Source organism: Mirounga angustirostris, unplaced genomic scaffold, assembly GCF_029215605.1.
Source record: "Mirounga angustirostris isolate CCGP_5_RB_7025 unplaced genomic scaffold, mMirAng1.0.hap1 SCAF_7, whole genome shotgun sequence".
Classification (NCBI taxonomy): Eukaryota; Metazoa; Chordata; class Mammalia; order Carnivora; family Phocidae; genus Mirounga; species Mirounga angustirostris.
In genome coordinates, this window is record NW_026991715.1 from 21,826,740 (window position 1) to 21,846,418 (window position 19,679).

Here is a 19,679-nt window from a genome sequence, read left to right on the forward strand (position 1 = left end):
AAAGAAAAAAAAATAGTAAATGTTGGCAAGGCATACGGAGCAATTGGGACCCTCATCTATTGCTGATTGGAATGCAAAATAGTGCAGCCACTTTGGAAAACAGTTTGGCAGTTCCTCAAATAGTTAAACATAGCAATTTCACTCCTAGTTATGTAACCAAGACAACTGTGCATACAAAACGTGTATACACATTTCCATAGCAGCATTATTCATAATAGCTAAAAACTGGAAACAATCCAAATATGCACCGACTGAAACATGGATCCATAAAATGTGGCATATCCATACAATGGAATACTATTTGATCATCAAAGGGAAGTACTGATACATATTACAACAGGATAAAACTTGAAAACACGGTAGGCGAGGGATGCCTGGCTGGCTCAGGAAGTAAAGCATGCAACTCTTGATCTTGGGGTCATGAGTTCAAGCCCCACATTGGGTGTGGAGCCTACTTAAAAAACAAAACAAACAAAAACAAAAAACCAAAAGTATGCTAGGTAAAGGAAGCCAGTTACAAAAGATCACATATAGTATGATCCCATTTAGATGAAATATCCAGAATAGATACTTTCTGTCTCTATATGAAGTGTTTCATCCATAGACACAGGAAACAGTGATTGCCCAGAGCAGAGAAGCAGGGAGGTAGGAGGATGGAGAGTTACTGCCAATGGGTACAAGGTTTCTTTTTGAAGCAATGAAAATATTCTAAAATGAGAGGATGGTAGTGGTTGCATACCTCTGTAAATATGCTAAACATCACTAAGTTACATACATTAAACAGGTGGACTTTATGTTATATAAATTCTATCTTAAGCTATTTTTTAAATCCTCAAAAACAGTTACTTTAACTGAGACCCTCTGATTTTATTCTAAATGCTGGTAACAATAATTATAACAGCTTACTGAGTGCTTATTATGTGCCAGGCAATATTCAAAATCTTTACAAGGACTAATTCACTTTTCTGAAAACCTGTTAGGCAAATACCATTATTATTCCCATTTTACAGATTAGAACACTAAAGCTATTAAGTAGCATCCTAAGAATTCAAACATAGAGAGTCTGTGTTTTTAAATAAAATATGGACCTGGCCCTGTAATCCAACAGCAAAATATGGGGAAGAAATCCCTGAAATTCAGAGAGTTGGGGAAATCTTAAAATATTATAACAAACAGGGGCGCCTGGCTGGCTCAGTGGGTGCAGCGTGCAATTCTTGATCTCAGGGCTGTGAGTTCAAAGCTCACGTTGGGTGTAAAGATTACTTAAAAATTTTTAAAAATCTTTAAGGGACACCTGGGTGGCTCAGTCTGTTAAGTGGCTGCCTTCAGCTCAGGTCATGATCCCAGGGTCCTGGGATCGAGCCCCGCATCGGGCTCCCTGCTCAGCGGGAAGCCTGCTTCTCCCTCTCCCAATCCCCCTGCTTGTGTCCCCTCTCTCACTGTGTCTCTGTCAAATAAATAAATAAAATCTTCAAAAAAAAAAAACCACACATATTGAGTAAATGTTGGTTATATTTCCAGGATTACCAAGCTATTCTGACAATCCTTTAGAGTAAGACATAATTTTGATAATGCTAACAGTGTCAGTGGTGCTTATCTCTGGAGACTGAAGATTATAGGGGCTTGCTTAATTTTCTTTTTTATATTTTGTGTATTTTGTTTTATAAAAAGTGTATTTTAAAAAACTATGGCCCAACATTATGAATGTAGTTAATGGAACTAAGCTGTGCACTCTAAAACAATTAAGATATTATGTATATTTTGCCACAATAAAAAATACCAAAAAAATCCATTATGGAGACACTAAAAATAATACAATGTTCATATAGATATTTCTCTGGAAATAATTGTCAATTTGTATAAAATCAAACAAAGGCAGAATAGACGAGAACTATGCAGGAGGTCTAAAGATACTGATACTTAAATCAAAGAACACAGTTTCTTCAATCTGGTAACTCTGGAGCTAAATTCATACATTTTGCCAAATACTGCAGCTGGGATGTCTGAATGTCTGAAGTGCTGTGAGGAAGTCAGCTCCTACAACCTCACAAGAATTAACTGTCAGCATCTCTTCCCAAAGCCACATTCAATGGCACCACGTTGGTAGCTTAAAACCAGCCATGGTGGGAGCATTTACACTCTGGCAAATGCTACAAATCAAAGCTTTGCTTTTCCTCGAAAATCAGCTGACCAGCACATTGCTGTTTAAATTATAAAAATGTAAATTGACAGAAATGTATACTAACAGAATGCCTAAAATCAATGATCTCAACTCATTTTGTAAATTTAAATACAGTGAGGAGCAGTGAAAAACATACCCAAGTGAGTGGCGGAGCAGGAATAGGAACCTGGGTTTCCAAATTTCCTTCCCTTACATCATAAAGACCAAATGCCCAAAGACAAAGGTTCCCCACCCTTTACCTAACCGAACACCAGCAGGCATATCAGGTCCATATTTCTGGACTTCAGAACGGCTGGATATAATAACCAAAGATTATCATCATTGCACAAGACTAATTTCTGGAACTACGGACCTTGTTTCACTGAAGAAAGAAAAACATTCTGGGGCACCTGGGTGGCTCAGTCAGTTAAGCATCTGCCTTGGGCTCAGGTCATGATCCCAGGGTCCTGGGATCTAGCCCTGCATTGGGCTCCCTGCTCAGCAGGGAGCCTGCTTCTCCCTCTCCCTCTGCCTGCCACTCTGCCTACTTGTGCTCTCTCTCTCAAATAAATAAATAAAATCTTTAAAAAAATTTTTTTAAAAAGAAAAAAATTCTTACAGTGAAAATTCAGTGAGTCGAGTTTAAGGAGCTAGAGCTAGAGAAGACTTTCAACATTATGTAGGCTGGGGGTTTAGAACCCAAAAGCATATTTTGAGAACCCAGTGAATCAAAGCAGGCAGAATGAGCAATTGGGGAGAGCTGAGGACAGAGGCAGACTGCAGAGATCAGCCCCACCACAAGGGGACACTATTACTTAGTATCTGTCAACTATTACCACACGGATCCTATTTTTTAGGCAAGGTCAGATAACAATGTTCTATATGAAATGTTTAAAAAACTTCTAATTATGAAACATGGCAAAGGCCAAAGAGAAGCTGTCAGCAGGCCAAATCTAGCCTAATATCTTTCATTCGGTAGAAGAGAAAGAAGTCCAGAGATGTTAACTCAACTTACCAAGTGAGAGAGCCCAAATTCATTGTTCTGTTTTCTAGTTCACAAGCTCTTCACAATCTCTACTGATAAAGATATAACATGTGACTTATTGGAGAGCATCAGCAAAATAAGACATTTGAATCACTGGTGGTCTTGCTTCAAACTGCTTGCTAATTGTCAGTTTCTGTGTCTTGTTAGGTTTCCATAATCTCAGTTTCCATGGGAGGAGATAATAAAGTCTCTGCTATCTTTATTTTAGTTGTATTCTACTTACTATCATTTTTTTTGCCAGTGTGTATGCTCTTTTTATAGCTATATTTATATAAATGTCCTACACCAGTTGTTTATCTTTGATCGCCTGGCCTTTGTTTTAATCTTCACACACAAAAATGAAAGCTGAGGCAAAGGCTAGGAATGCCTTGAGCAGAGGCCATGTCTAAACAATTGAAGGGGTCAAACGGTGGTAGTTCGGTGCCTGCTGATGTGGATTACTATCCAGCAGTCAACTACCATTAATCTTAAAAATAAGGCATCAGAAGTCACATTTTTCTCTCTGTGGTCGTATGCCTTCAGAACCTCATTCCTGTTTGAACATAAGGTCCAAACATAATCTGGATGTCTTCTTTGGAGAAATGTTTGTTCCTGTCTCCTGCCCATGTTTTATTTGGATTATTTGGTTTTTTGGTGTTGAGTTATGTAAGTTCTTTATAACCAGTGGTTACCAGAGGGGAGTTAAGTGGGGGAATGGAAGAAATGGGTGAAGGAGATTAAGAATATACTTATGATTGGGGCGCCTGGGTGGCTCAGTCGTTAAGCGTCTGCCTTCGGCTCAGGTCATGATCCCAGGGTCCTGGGATCGAGCCCCGCATCGGGCTCCCTGCTCGGCGGGAAGCCTGCTTCTCCCTCTCCCCTTCCCCCTGCTAGTGTTCCTGCTCTCGCTCTCTCTCTGTCAAATAAATAAATAAAATCTTTAAAAAAAAAAAAAAAAAGAATATACTTACGATGTCGAGCACTGAGTAAGGTAAAAAATCACTGAATCTCTATATTGTACACCTGAAACCAATGCAACACTGTATGTTAACTATACTGGAATTTAAAAGAACAAAAACAACAACTTGAATGTCTCTGGGGAGAACATGCACACCGCCCCTTTCTACCACTTTCTGCTTGCTTCCATCCCCACCTCACAGTCTTACCTTTCTGGTTCTTGAAGGTATTTGAGTTTGTGACCCCTGGGTTCTAGACTTTCAGCACACCCCATCTTTGACACAATTTCTTATGATTAGGAATCAACTCAACATCTTACATAAGAGTTCAGCCAGTACTGTTTCAATGACTTCAGAGTTGCCTCCCATAGACTGGTAGCTGCCGCCTAAGTGAAATAACCTATCATCAGATGATTGCAGTCATTTTCAACTTTCAAAGCTTCATCTACGTGGCCATGAAATTCAGCATTCATCTGTTTATTCCTATTACCTGTAAGATAAAGCTTGACCTAGCCACTGGCATGCGAGGTCCTTCATCATTCAGCCTCTACCTAAGTGTTCAAAGCTACTACCTTCTTCACCAACACAGTCTCCCCTTACACACACACACACACACACACACACACACACACACAGCTGGCCCGTGTACTTACTCGCTGGCTTCTCTCTCTGCTTTTCCAACCTCTCCTCACTCTTCAGAGTTTAACACAAACTCCACCTATTCCTGTAGGCTTTTCTAAATCATCCCAGATTCGAAAGATCTTGCCTCCTTTTAAATGTAAATAAACATAGTCTCACTTCCATTTAAATGCTCAATAAACATTTGGTAAATGAATGAATGAATTCCAGCACGACCACATTCTTAGGGCCACTTAATCATGGCCAAGTTGCTTAACGTTTTTAAGATACAGTTTCATCATCTGTAAAAATGTGGTTTGGACAAGAAGAGACTGAGATATTGTTTTGAAATTATCTAGCAGAGATGCTACAGAGACTCAAAAGATATTAGGCAGTATCAGCCTGATTTACTGCCTCCCTCCCTCCTGAGTTAATTAACTTTTCCACTATGTATGGTGTCTCTCCCTAGTTACATTATTGGATCAAGAACCCATTTCTTATAATTTTTTTCTGTCATTCACAGTGGCTAGCATGGAGTTTTGCTAATAAAATATTGTTGATGAGTCAATAGCTTCTCTCTTGAAAAATATGTCCAAAGATTGGTGACACTGGAATTCCCTCCTTTAGAGACATTCTCTCACAAGTTAAGCATTGCCCCACCTAAAATCCAAACCTGCCTGGGAGACAGTAACAAATAATGTTGCATTAACATATAGTTATTAATATATGCACTGGTGATACTTTTTAGTTTACAAGGAGCAGAAACCAGCTTGCAGATTGTTGCTAGTATGCGAAGTATGATACGGGCTTGTTTAACCCAACACCTTAGTAGAACTTACTTTATTTGATGTCTTTCCAACACAACTGCAACACAGAAATAAGGGGGACAAGAACAATACAGATACGGCACTATAGAGGAGGACAAGGAGCGAAGCGGGATGCAGGTAGCATCAGAATTGCAGCAAGATGGCACCAGGAACCACGGTGACCAGCTGTCATGGTTTGCCTCGCTGGTTATCAGCTGGTTAGGGCAAAGAGCTCACAAGGCCAAGGCTAAAGGTGTGATTTCCTAGGAAACTTTGCTCTCTTCCACGGTCAGAGTCCGTGTGCTTCACTTGAGCCAGCCGTCCTCCAATGTCACTGACCAATCACAAGGGGAATAAGGAGAGAGAAAGCGCAGCTACTTTGGACCAGATCCTTCGCCGCTGCTAGGAATGTTGGTGGAGGGACGCTGATGTTCTCCTTGGGCACGAACACTGAGTGAGGGAATAATGTCACACAAAAAAACTCTCCTTGTGAGCTTCCTGCTTTATATGGGTCTGAAATAACAATAATATGTAGCAGAATCTCCTCGATTTCATTCTAATATTGTGAGGCAGGCCTGGCAGAGAGCAAGCTCAGCAGGTCTGGTCTGGGATCCCCTACGGTTCCAGAGCCAGAAAGCAGCAGAAATGCTGCTGGAACCCTCACGTCCTAGCGATTCTCTGTCTTTGTGGTGGTGGCGGCGGCGGCCGTGATAGAGGTCACAGCTGCCTGTGACCCAGCAAAATACACAGCCTGAATGTTGAGCTTGACTTTGTACGTTTTCCTTCCATCTGAATTCCAGAACTCTTCAGGTCCCAAGAACCACGCGGGGCAGCCCGAAAGCTCTCGTGCATCTTCCCAAACATCAGCTGTGGCATGCTTGTGGGCTGATTATTTCCTGCATGTGTAAAGGCTTTACAAAGCTCATCCACATTCTCCACCCTGTTGCTCAGGCCCAGGGGATCCAAGAAAAGCATCCCCACTTTAAATGTTTAGATGCTGCAAGATTCTGCACCTCACTCTTTCACGTCTTTACCTTCCCGTGGACTTTTCTGCCTAAATCCACAGTTGTGCGGTGTTCATATTGGTAAACTGAAAGGTGCATTTCTCAAACACATTTATTTTTCCTTTAGAACAAGTGTGGGTAGGATGAAAACCACTCTGTGTCATACTTACATGTTACTCATTAACTGACTTAAAAAAAAAAACAGCCTCAGCTAGATTAGGAGTCATGTGAAGAAAGAGTTTCCTGCAATGTGGGAACGGAGCAAAGCTAAAACGCAGAGTTTTTCACATGATTGGGGGGATTCAGAAATGAGCCCTTGAGCTTGTTTCCTGACTTGGTGATCAACACGCGCACAATGGTGAAGAAAATTCTGTTTCCCAGCGACCCAGTATTCCAGTTTGACATTCCAGGCAGCCCAAGAAAGGCAAGCACCGAGGCCCCACACAGCTCTACAGACAGCCCCGGCTCTGTGTTTCTCAGGTGGGTACATCCTATGGGTCGCCCCGGTGGCCTCAGCCACCCGACAGGTGTTCCTTGGAGAGCTCCGTCCCCATCCCCAGAGGCCGCAATCTGCCGAGGGGAAGGAGAAAGCACAGCCTAGGCATTTGGGCCAGGGGAGAGAGGGGGTACAGAGCAAAGAATGTGACTTGCTAAGCAAACAGAACTATTACCACTACTAAGGGAAAATAATGGTTAGTGCCTTATTTAGGACGTCTTTAGTACTGGGTGACTGGCCAACTCTGCCCTTTTTTAATTCTTGATCACTTTCAGGTTCATAGGAAATGAAGTCAAATAGTTGAGCCAAAAACTTACTTGGGTGTCAGAATTACCTGTTATTATCAAAAGAGTAAATGTGGGGGCTTTCTAAATTAATTATCAAAATAGTATTAGCTGTACTGTGGGTTCAACTACTTATTCTACAGTGATTTAGAGCAGCTTTGGCCTGATTGAGAACACACTCTTTTTTAGCTATAAATATTAATATCTATATAAACGTCACTCTGATTACATATTTTTTAAATTTTTATTTATTTATTTGAGAGAGAGAGAGAGCACAAGCAGGGGGAGCGGCAGAGGGAGAGGGAGCAGCAGGCTCCCCGCTGAGCAAGGAGCCCGGTGGGGCTCGATCCCAGGACCCCGGGATCATGACCTGAGCCGAAGGCAGACGCTTAACCGACTGAGCCACCCAGGTGCCCCGATAATTACATATTTTTAATAAATTCAGGTTATCAACTCTTTATTCATTTTGGCCTCCTAATAATTCTCTAGGAACTTACAAAATGTAGAAATCAAATCCAAATGGAAATCAATTACAAGGAAAAGTTTCTCACCCAACTTTGATGTAAACTTTAATGTTACTTCCATGTGAACCTCCCAAGTGAAGCCAGAAAAATGACCTCCACCCTGGAAGTTTACTTTTACACAACACCGTAGCCAGAAAGTTGACCATTTCTTTTGTTTTTTCACCATTTTAAATCATTTATACAAAAAGGTGCTCCTCAAAATTACAGCTTTTAAAAATTAAATGGAAACCAAGAAATCCCATTTCATTTAATGGTGTTTGCATATCAGAATGTCAGGTTACAAAAATAAGTGAAATAATTTTAAAAAGAAGTTTTGGGGACAAAGAGCCTGAATTTATGCTAAATGTTGCATAATACCTCTATTTTTAGGTTAGCTTAGCTTTTCCATACATTATGAAAATGAATCTGACTTGCACTGTCTGAGCAAGAGCACCACTCCTGTGATTGAGAATGTAAAACCTCTGTATTATTTCCATATTTTGCTGAATTTCGAATGTTTCTCAAATCATTTTGTCTGCTTAATCCACCTCTTCTGTAGATAATGCCAACTCTTCTAGGAACTCAAGGTGTAATCAGGAAAAACAAAATTAAACTGCAAAACAAAAAAATATTTAAAATATATAAAATACAGAAAGTATAATTTAAATAAACATACATATTATTTCAATAAATTTAAATAAATAGAATAAAAATAAAATAAAAACCTGCATCAACCTAAATTCAAGCCTCTTTCAAAAACAGCCCAGGCCTATTTTACCTACATATTAGAATACTCGATATCAAATGTCTATATTAGTATCTATAAATGGTTTTTTTTTAATGTGTATTGGAACCCATCTAAAAACATTACATGTATCTCCAAACAGTTTGGGCACTGAAGGACTTTCTTTTTGGTTGAAAAATCTACTTAATGTATTATATATTAAATCATTCAAAATATATCGTGGAAGCATTTAGACACATGTTGGTTAATTATTTGAGGTAAAAAATAACACCAGGTAAACACTTCCCTTTACCTTCTAAAGAAATACTAAGAATTTATGTGGCTGATGTGGTATCCCATTATCATCTCCCAAACCAGAAGTAATAAAATGTACTCTGAGATCAACAAACCACTTCAAATAGGTACAATTTATGCAGTGCTCTTATTCAATCATTCAACAAAGATTTATTAAGTGACTATCATATGCCAGGCTATGTGGAACATACAATGGACAATCATAAGCCAGACAAACCTACTGTCTACTTTCAAAGAGGTTATTAGTTTAATGTCAAAGAAAGGCTAAAAAATTATGAATGCATGAATGCATACACCCATATATACATAATTCTTATATTAACATTTATTATCATAGGCAACAAGTACAGGGCTGAGAAAGAGAAGCAGATAGGGTAAAACTAACTTAATGGGATGGCAAGTGAAGGACTCTTTAAGGAAGTGATAATTCAGCTGTCTTAGAGGATGAGAAAAGAGCCAACCATGGAATGACCGTGGAAAGGACATGTTGCCCTGAGTGGGGGAGGGAAGATCTTAGGTCTTGAGAAACCCCGGGAGAGTGGCATCTGATGAAACTGGAGAAGGGGTTTAGAATTCTCTTTTAACTGCAGTGGGAAACCACTGGGTGGTTTAGAATAGGGGAGTATCGCAACGTGTTATTCCCTTTAGAAGGGCATTCTGGCCCTGCTCTGGGTGATTTCCAGGTTTCTGCTCAGCCAAGCAATACTGCATCTCACCCACGTCTCCATGTGTGCTTGGGTAAGAGTGTCTGTAAGCTATGGACCCAGCAGATTACAGGCACAATTAACCCTGCTCATGATGTCAATTTGTGTCCCGAAGTGTTGTGTCATTTATGCTCCTACCTGCAACAATTCTGCTGTCCACACAACATTGGCAGTGTCTGACTTTTTAATTTTTTCTAGTCCAGAAGCTGTGAAATAGCATCTCGATGGGGTTTTAATGTTCATTTCCCTTATTAATACAAAAGGAGCATCTTTTCAACATGTTTATTGATTATTTTCATTTCCTCCTCTATAAAACATCTGCTTATGGATTTATGACCCTTTGGGGCAGAAGGCAGGCTGGAAGATGCATTATTATCTTTTTCTTATTTTTAGATAGTTTTAAAAACACTCCAGATACTAATTTTCTGTTATATGTGGTGTAAACATTTTATTCCAGCATATGATTTGTCTGTTTGCATTCTCTATCATATCCAAGTTCTTATTTTTAATTTATCAATGCCTTATTTTTTTAATGATTTGCACTTTGTGACTTGTTTACGAAATCCTGCCCAACCCTGACTGAGGTCATTAGAATGTTCTTACATATTGTCTGTTAAAAGTATGTTTTCTTACTCTGTCACACATTGCTCTCTTAATTAATATGACTTTATAATAAAAGCTTTGCTGTCTGATAAGACAGGACTCCTTACCTAGTTCAAAAATGACTGGCTATTCTTGACCCTTTCACTTTTCCATTTAAATTTTAGAATCAGTTTATCAAATGAAGACTTATTCTTAGTTGAAATTGTATTAAGTCTACTACTCAATTTGAAGAAATTACTTTAAGACTACTGATCACTTTATTGTGTTAAATATACCTATTCATGCACATGGTATGTCCCTCCATTTATTTAAGCCTTCATTAATATTCTTTGATAGGGGTGCCTCGATGGCTCAGTCGTTAAGCGTCTGCCTTCGGCTCAGGTCATGATCCCAGGGTCCTGGGATCGAGCCCCACATCAGGCTCCCTGCTCTGCGGGAAGCCTGCTTCTCCCTCTCCCACTCCCCCTGCTTGTGTTAACCTCTCTCGCTGTGTCTCTGTCAAATAAATAAATAAAATCTTAAAAAAATATATCCTTTGATAAAGTTTTAGAATATTCTATGCAAAGACCTTACACATTTGTAGATTTATTCCTAGGTACTTTATACCTTTTTTGCCATTGGAAATAGCATTTTCTTTTGTTGATGTTACATAGAAATGTAACTAAATTTTGGGAGTTGATCTTATATTCAACATTCTTGCTAAATTATTATTAATTTTAACAATCTGTAGACTAAGAGATTTTCTTTGTAGACAGTAACATTATTTGAAATAATAAAAATTTTGTTTTTACATTTTCATTCCTTACTCCTTTTAAATCTTTACCACACAAGGACGAAACTCCATGATAATGTTGAGTATAAGTAGTAATTCCAGACATTCTTGTTTTTTTTTTTTTTTTCTGATTTTAAATGGAATGCTTTTAACATTTCAGGTTTTATCAGTCCTTCTCTCCCAGATTAAAAAAGGTCCCTTCCAATTGAGGTTTTCCAAGATGTTGTTGAAACTACTGAGTGTTTTCCTGGCCTCCATTAAGATGATCCTCATTTGAAAATCTTTGACATTCACAATGCGCATAATACCTCAACGTTCAAAACCACAAGAAATCATCATTTCCCAAAATATAAAAAACATTGGGCAGCCTTGAAAAATATAAATTACCCTAACCTCTTCTTTTTTTCCTGGGAAGAGGTTTGTTTGTTTATTTTTAATGAAGAATAACTGACAGACAATACTGTATTAGTTTCAGGTATACAACATAGTGATATTTTTATACATAATGAAATGGTCACCATAATAAGTCTAGTTACCACCTGTCACCATACAAAGTGGTTACAATATTACTGACTATAGTCCTTATGCTGTACATTACATCCCCATGTATATCTTATTTATTTTATAACTGGAAGTCTATACCTCTTTTTTTTTAAAGATTTACTTATTTATTTTTAGAGAGTGTGTATGCACACACGTGCAGGGGCAGAGGGAGAGGGAGAGAGAAAGAAGCAGAGTTCCCATGGAGCCCAATGGCAGGGCTCCACACGGGGCTCCACACAATCCCAGGACCCTGAAATCAGGCTCAATCCCAGGACCCTGAAATCATTCTTGATCCAAAATCAAGAATCCACTGCTAACCACACAGGTACCCCTGGAAGTCTATGCCTCTTAATCCCCTTTACCAATTGCATCCATTTCCCTACCTCCCTCCCCTCTGGCAACTATCAGTTTGTTCTCTGATTCTATAAGTCCGTTTCTGTTTTGTTTTTTAGAATGCACATATAAGTGAAATCATATGGTATTTGTCTTTCTCTGTCAGACTTATCTCACTTAGCATAATACCCTCTAAGTCCATCCATATTGCCACAAATGGCAAGATTTCTTTTTTTTTTAATGGCTAAGTAATATTCTGCTCTGTGTGTGTGTATGTGTGTGTAACCTCCATACTGTTTTCAATAGTGGCTGCACCAATTTACATTCCTACCAACAGTGCACAAGGGTTCCCTTTTTGCCACAGCCTTGCTAACACCTGTTATTTCTCATCTTTTTGATACTAGCCATTCTAACAGACATGAGGTGGTACCTCATTGTGGCTTTGATTTACATTTCCCTGATGATGAGTGATGTTGAGCATCTTTTCAAGTGTCTGTTGGCCATCTGGATGTTTTCTTTAGAAAGATGTCTATTCAGGTCCTCTGTCCATTTTTCAATGGGGTTGTGTGTTCTTTCTGCTATTGAGTTGTATGAGTTCTTTATATATGTTGGATGTTAACCTCTTGTCAGATATATCATTTGTGAATGTCTTCTCCTATTCAGTAGGTTGCCTTTTCATTTTGCTGATGGTTTCCTTTGATGTGCAGAAGCTTTTTAGTTTGATGTAGTCCCATTTGTCAATTTTTGCTTTTGTTGTCCTTGCCTGAGGAAACAAATCAAAGGAAAAAAAAAAAACCAGAAAGATGAGGCAGCACTAAGCTGGAATGTGGGACCAGGGTGGGACCAGCCCAGGCCTCCTCAGACTCCTTCAGCGCTGGCTTGGGGATCACCCCAGGCTGCAGTCAACAATGACCACAGCAGGTCCAAGGTAGCCCTGCAGTCACATTCATGATGCTTCCACCCAGTGGCCCCACTAATTCTGTTTCTGTTCATCTACTGTCCCAGCTGCCACCAGTAAATGGCAGAGGAAATGTTGGTCCTTCTCTCCTCTCCCAATAGCCTTGATTTTTCTTAGCAACACCCACTTCTCCTGCTAGTAGGGAAAGAACAAGAGCACTTTTGGTACCTGAAGAAGAGGAACACTATAGACATCATATTATGACCCATTTTCACTCGATGAGCCCATCATCCCAGCTCCTGTTTGATGGAGTTGTAGAGATAAGGGTATATTTAGAACCTGGAGGAAGCTGAATTCTGAGAAATGGGTTTCCTTCTCCAGGAGAAGGGATGAGGAGGTAACAATCAAAGAAATCAGGACTGTGTTAAGATCATAGATTAGAGGGGCACCTGGGTGGCTCAGTCGTTAAGTGTCTGCCTTTGGCTCGGGTCATGATCCTGGAGTCCCAGGATCGAGTCCTGCCATCAGGCTCCCTGCTCAGCAGGAAGCCTGCTTCTCCCTCTCCCTCTCCCCCTGCTTGTGTTCCCTCTCTTGCTCTCTCTCTCTCTGTCAAATAAATAAATAAAATCTTAAAAAAGAAAGGAAGAAGATAGAGTAGTAGTAGTCGTAGTGTCAGAAGCGTGGAGTGAGTATTTCAGTGAATGGCATACCTCTATTCTTAGTGGGCAAGGTTCATCGGCAGGACCTGGGAACTCTGCTGAGTCTCAGAGAGTGAAAGACAGGTTTCAGAAAGCAAAGAGATGATGAAATATGCCAGGATGTAGTGAAATGGGGCTGTGGAAGTTAGAATGAGGAGGTAAAGTACACAGGAACAGGCATCTCTGACAGGAGGGTTACAATTTTCCAAGCAGGAGAGAACAGAACTCCCCAGCAGCTAACCTGGCCAGGAGACACAGACCTGCAGTCTCCTTCCCAAACTTTGCCAGACACTTACCCACAGTCTTCATATACCAAGCACTCAATATTCTCTCAATACACATGTTCTATCCTCGCACCAGGCTTTTGAACATGCTGGGAGCCCTCCCCTGACCGTCTCAAAAATTCCTATTCATCTTTCATGTTGTACCTCCAGAACGGTCTACTCTAACATCTGGGAAGACTTTCTATCTCCAACCCTCAGAAGTAGTCACCTTTTTTATTTGTTGGCACCATATCCAATATTAACCACTTATCAGAATCAGGAGGGTGTATTTATTACAAAATCAATGAAGCTTAAGCTTCCACCCTCACACAAGCCCCTTCCAAGGCCCTGGGAGTGTCTGTAGCAAGCTCTTCACATAGCATACCTTTCTGTAAGCCTTCCGGACAATACTTTAACTACAATTATGAGTGCAATTTTCTCTTTACAGCAATTTTCTGTCACACTTGCCCTCCCGTCAGGTGGGCAAGGGCTTTTTTGACATTACGGACTAAGAGGAAGTTGTTTGGAGATACATTTAGTTTGGGATTGCTGGAATTTGTTTATGCAATTTGTCGTGTGTACGTTAAGTTGTTCCTAGCCAACCTGGCTTCCTGGAATATTCCCACCACCCACTAAGGGCCAGAGATAATATCATGATAGGAATACGTCCTCCCGGTACGGTTTATCAGCAGTATGTAGGCAGTGAAAGAGAAACAAGACTGGAAATGCATAAGACCAGAAGCTAGTTTCTGGTAGATTCTTCCAGTCATCAGATGTATAAATTTTAAGTGGTGGACTCTGTCCTCATTAATGCCAATACGAAACAGAAGTTCTCTCCTGTTAGGACCATAAACTCGATAATGCAGCTGCTATCATTACAAGTTCACCAAACCTTTTTTTTTTTTCTTCCTTGGTGGTAATCACATGATTTATCAGAATTTCTGGTTTATGGGATACAAACCCAAGGTAATACTAAAAACAGTCACTGCCTTTCTCTGTGTGTCACATAATAGATCACATCTTAGTATGACATTATTAAGAGGGGGCTAGAATCCAAAAGAAAATGTCTAGCTTATCAATAAAAATTAAGGTTTTTCTAGAGAAAAGACTAAACTATCTCTTTATTGAAAAATATTACAAAACTGTTGCCATGTGAAGACACCAATGAGTATCATCTAAAAATTATAAATATCATATAGCACATCAGGCAGTTAGTTCATAAGAGTGTTAAATTACTTTTCTGAATTGGGAGCTCTTCATGGAATTTGTTGGCTTTTTCAAATTAATAATTTGATTTCTTTCTGCAGTCTAAATATTCACTTTCATATCTAATTTTTTATTCATAATGTTTCTTAAAGAAGACCCTAAAGTTGTTATTAGCTTCAGGACCACAAAACCTGGATCTGCCCCTGATTCTAACTACCTCTGTATCTGTGTTCTCCAACAGATCTGAGCTTTTTATATCTGTAGATGTTGACACAGACTATGTACTTATAGTCTGCTGAGCAAAGGAATGGATGTGATTCCCCGGGAGTGAATCCCTGAGTGGAACTCAGGCTGGCTTATAAGTGACCACCTGTTAGAAGTTTCTCATTTGGGGTGATCTTAAACATATTTATAGGAAAACTAAGTTTATAAAAATGTTTCTCGTCAGTGTTCACTTCATTAAATTTTTCACAACACCTAAACTTGTTTTTAAAAAACAATTTAAAAAATTAATAACCTATGCTTTAAGCCTTGACTTACTTTTTAAATAACGTTTTCAAATGTCATGAAAATCTATTTTGGATGAGCATATCTTTAAGTCCCTACTTTGATTGAAAGCTTTTTATTGTAACAGTTTTTTTTAATAATCAGTCAGGTTCATTTACATCCCTTCCTGTCTGTCTGTCTGTCTCTCTCCCCCATGTCTAACGTGAAGCCAGGGAAGTGTGCCTGAGTTGCAAGTTCTAGGAGTTGCCTCCACGGGTAACTATGTGGAGTTACAAGAGGGCAAACTGGCCAGCCCTGCCAAGAAGTACAGGAGTGATGATGAATGAGGGCTTCTTTACAGCCAATAGCATGAAAATAACCTCTACTATTTGCATACTGACTTACTCACGGGAACTTTTTACAGATGGGACTTTACTAACCTTAGTGGCTTTTTGCTATGGTGGAGGGATTATGGTAGTTGCTGCCTACAGTGCTTAGATAATGAAGAAAGGAACAGAAAAAGGGAAAGAAGTTTTCTCCTGTGGCTGTTTGGCAAAATTAAGCTCATGAAATTAGGTCAGGTAGTGAATGCACAGCCAGAGAGGTGGCCAAAATGGCATTATCCAATGTCATTGACCAATTTATTCACTCGACACAGCTTCAAATTATGTGGGCTCTTTCAAAAAAACCAAATCCATCCTCAAGGGTCATCTAATTCAGTTTCTTTAGCCCACCCAAGGTGATTTTTATAACCTCAGAGGGGACACTGGTTTCAAAAGTATGTAGGCGACTCTCTTTGAAAGAACAAAGTTAAGGAGACCTACCTGGAATTCTCTATTCTCTACTGACCCATGATGTGATTCTCTGGGTTTCGGTTCAATTTATTGGTAAAAAAGACAAGGGTACTTGTCCTAGATACTTTTCAGGAGTGGTGAAAGAACCAGTATGGTGGGTAATTTCATTTAACAAACAGTTATGGGATACTTTCTATAATCCCTGTGTAGGGATATTTTACATGGAAGACTTCCTGGTGTATACGTGGTTTCGACACTCACTAGCGGTGAAAACTCTCTGTGCCTCACTTTCCTTAATGGTAAAATGGGGACAATCATAGGACTGTAGATAATATTAAACAAGATAATACATGAAGTGCTTGGGGGCATAGCAAATGTTCTAACAAGGTTATTATAAGGCATTAGGGATGATCCACAGAGGAATAATGGTATATTCACTCACTACCTAGAACTCTTAAAGGCTAGAAATACAACCTTTCCTCTCTATCTACAGCATCTGGTACAGAGAAGAAACTCTATAATGAGAAGGGAGCCTTGCAAAGTAAATAAATGGCTACAAACCCAGCTCCTGATTTTAGGCTCCGATTTCTGTGGGTGACGGACACACCGGCAGGCTCCCATACAGACAGGCAATGTGCATGCACTATGAAGATGAAATTATTAGCCTAACTCTCCCATCTATAATTTCCCTCTGCATGTTTACGGCTGATCCCCATGTTGCAAAACTTACATCTAGAAATAACTGCACATTTCAAATGCTTAGCGCCACAAAATAAACCTTACCTAATGTGAAAAACTAATGGCTGTTGGGACTCTCCTGGGGGGGGGGGGGGGAGGGAAGAAAAAACAAACCTATTTTATTAGTTCCAATAAATGCATAGGAGCAGAACAATGTGCCATGAATAAGCCTCACTCCAAACACGCTCCTGTGAAAGGGAAATAAAGCCAGAAGCAGGAATGGTGAAGTCATACCAGTGCATGCATTTATCTCCCAGACTTGTCCTTTGGACCCTGGGAAATACTGGCTTCCTTGGTCCTCCATCTTGCTCCAGAGAAGCCTCCACCCCAGGCATGCACGCGAGTCCTGCCTTTGCACGTTCTCATTTGGCACAACGCTCCGGCAGAGTGAATTCTGTGCGGTCCTTCAAGAGTGGACCAGACATCCCTGCCTTCAGAGAGACTCCCTTGACACCCTCTCCTGGGCTACGTGATATCTTTTGCTTACTTCCATGACAGCATTTATCACACGCTGCATTCCTTACTCTTGTTATGTTTGTCTTTCTTCCTCACTTGGCTGCCTTGTTTCTAACCAACCGTTCCGCACAGTTCCTGGCACAAAATAGACAACAAAAAATGTCAGATGGTGGTGGGCGACAGAGCAGTGAAGAGCTCCCCTGAGATGACAGGCAAAGCTGGTCCTTGCTCGGGGGCTGCTGGCCTGGCCCCAGGAAGGCTGAGGCTCAGCAGAACAGTGAAGGCACACAAGGGAGGAATCGGCTCAGTGCGGGAGAGCAGCTAAAGGCAAAGCCAAAGGATGGAGCAGACCCTCTGACTCACCGTCCCGGACCCTCTCGCTGTTCCACAGTGATTTATTATTAGATCTGAACTAGCATTTGCCTATACCGTGGTCCCAAATGTTTTATCCTTGCAACGGGGAAAAGGGAGAGGAAGAATTACAAGGAGCCATAGAGGCTGAGATTTCTATCTTCATAAACTGAAGTGCAAACTTGATTGTAACTTATTTTCACACCGAATTCAGTTCACAAATAAACTTAAGGACTGTGAAATTGAATTAAACTCGATATAAGTGAAAAAAAGAATGTAACAAAACATCGGTTCTTAATTTAATGAATAATCCCTCACATATGCCACACGCTTTCCTACCTTTGCGCCTCTGCACTTGCTTTCTCTGCCCCGGAATAACATCTCCCCCCAACGACACTAAATCGACAAGTGTTTCTTGTGCCATATGTCACTAGAAATCCAGTGGTGAACACAAGGGCGCTCTATGTTCCTACACTACGCTCATCAGAGGAAGTCCCACATGAACAGGGTTTTGAGCGTCTTGCATAGAGGAGGATAGGGCACAGGTAAATGGAGAACAGGGTATCGACCCAGCCTCCAGGCTGTAAATCGATGGCAGAGGAGATGCGGTTCCCAGCACGAAAAAGAAATGGTCATTCTGTGACATGATAAAGGTGTCAGCTGACTCTACTGAGGTAATCACATTGCAATACAGAAATGTCTCAGGTGAACAGATCACACACTTCCAACTTACACAATGTTACCTGTCAGTCATATCTCCATAAAAATAATAATACCTTATTTAAAAAGAAATGAAACGTAAGAGGGGAGCTGAGTGTGAGGTGAGGGAGCGGCAAAGAAAGAGCTAGAACCTGAGCGCCTGGGTGGCTCAGTTGGTTAAGCGACTGCCTTCGGCTCAGGTCATGATCCTGGAGTCCCGGGATCGAGTCTCACATCAGGCTCCCTGCTCGGCAGGGAGTCTGCTTCTCCCTCTGACCCTCCATCCTCTCATGCTCTCTGTCTCTCATTCTCTCTCTCGCAAATAAATAAAAAAAAAAAATTAAAAAAGAAAGAGCTAGAACCCAACATTGAAGAAATAGCATCTTAACTATTCTCTGTGGAAGGGAAGAACACGTTTCAAACTACTGACAGGGTGGGACAATCAGAGGAAAGGACACCGAGCTCAGACACACTTTCCTCAAAGAGTAAAAATGAAACTCAGAGAAGCTTAATTTTGTCCCAAGTTCCAACAAAATAAAACACCCTCCAGAAATAATATCATCCCTATTTCTCCCCCTGTCAGAGGGAGTATCCAGTTGATGCAAACCCTGAGTTAGCAGTTACTCTCTCCACATGCCACCTTTGGAGAACAAGAGATACTCACTTCTCCCTTATGGCTGTGCCTCATCAGCAGCACTCAAGCTCTGCCCGCGGACCCCTGCATGATTCCACAGCACCCAACATCCAAAGGCAAATCCAATTCCAAGCCAGCCATTTACGTGAACATGAAGTCAACCAGGAGGCTCACTCCAAAGTGAGGAAGAATGGCCAACAAAGGCTGTATGAGTTACCAACTGCCTCCCATCCCAGTTTTATACCAAAAACTCTGCCTCTTAAAACCATAAGCATTTACTATCTCACCCAGTATGTGTGTGCTCTGAATCTGGAAGTGAAGAGCTTGGTGGTTCTAGCTCAGGGACTCTTGTGAGCTTGCAGCCAGCTATCAACCACGGCTGCAATTACCCAAAGGCTTGACTGGGGCTGGGGGTGCGTTTCCGAGTGACTCCCTCGCACACTTGGTGCATCAGTGCTGGTGTCTGCAGGAGGCTTCAGTTCCTCTCCAGCTGGAGAGAGGGTTATTTACAACATGGCAGCTGCCTTCCCCCAGAGCGAGTGATTCATGAGACAGGACCGGGAAAGGCACAGTGTCCTTTATGCCCCAGTTTCTGAACTACACCACCGTT

General features: G+C 40.7%; 2 long non-coding RNA genes across 18 annotated transcripts in view; both read right to left on the bottom strand.

Annotated features, from left to right (window-relative positions):
- LOC123855860 (uncharacterized) overlaps positions 1-19,679 on the bottom strand; it is a 456,844-nt gene that overhangs the window by 407,629 nt on the left and 29,536 nt on the right. The gene's annotated exons all lie outside the window — the stretch shown is intronic.
- Positions 1-19,679, bottom strand: part of LOC129046293 (uncharacterized) — a 57,727-nt gene that overhangs the window by 8,722 nt on the left and 29,326 nt on the right. Inside the window, exons 2-3 of the long non-coding RNA XR_010412983.1 lie at positions 4,157-4,208; positions 3,177-3,238 (exon numbers count right to left, since the gene is read on the bottom strand). This is a non-coding gene — a long non-coding RNA (uncharacterized LOC129046293). The remainder of the gene's footprint in view (positions 1-3,176; positions 3,239-4,156; positions 4,209-19,679) is intronic.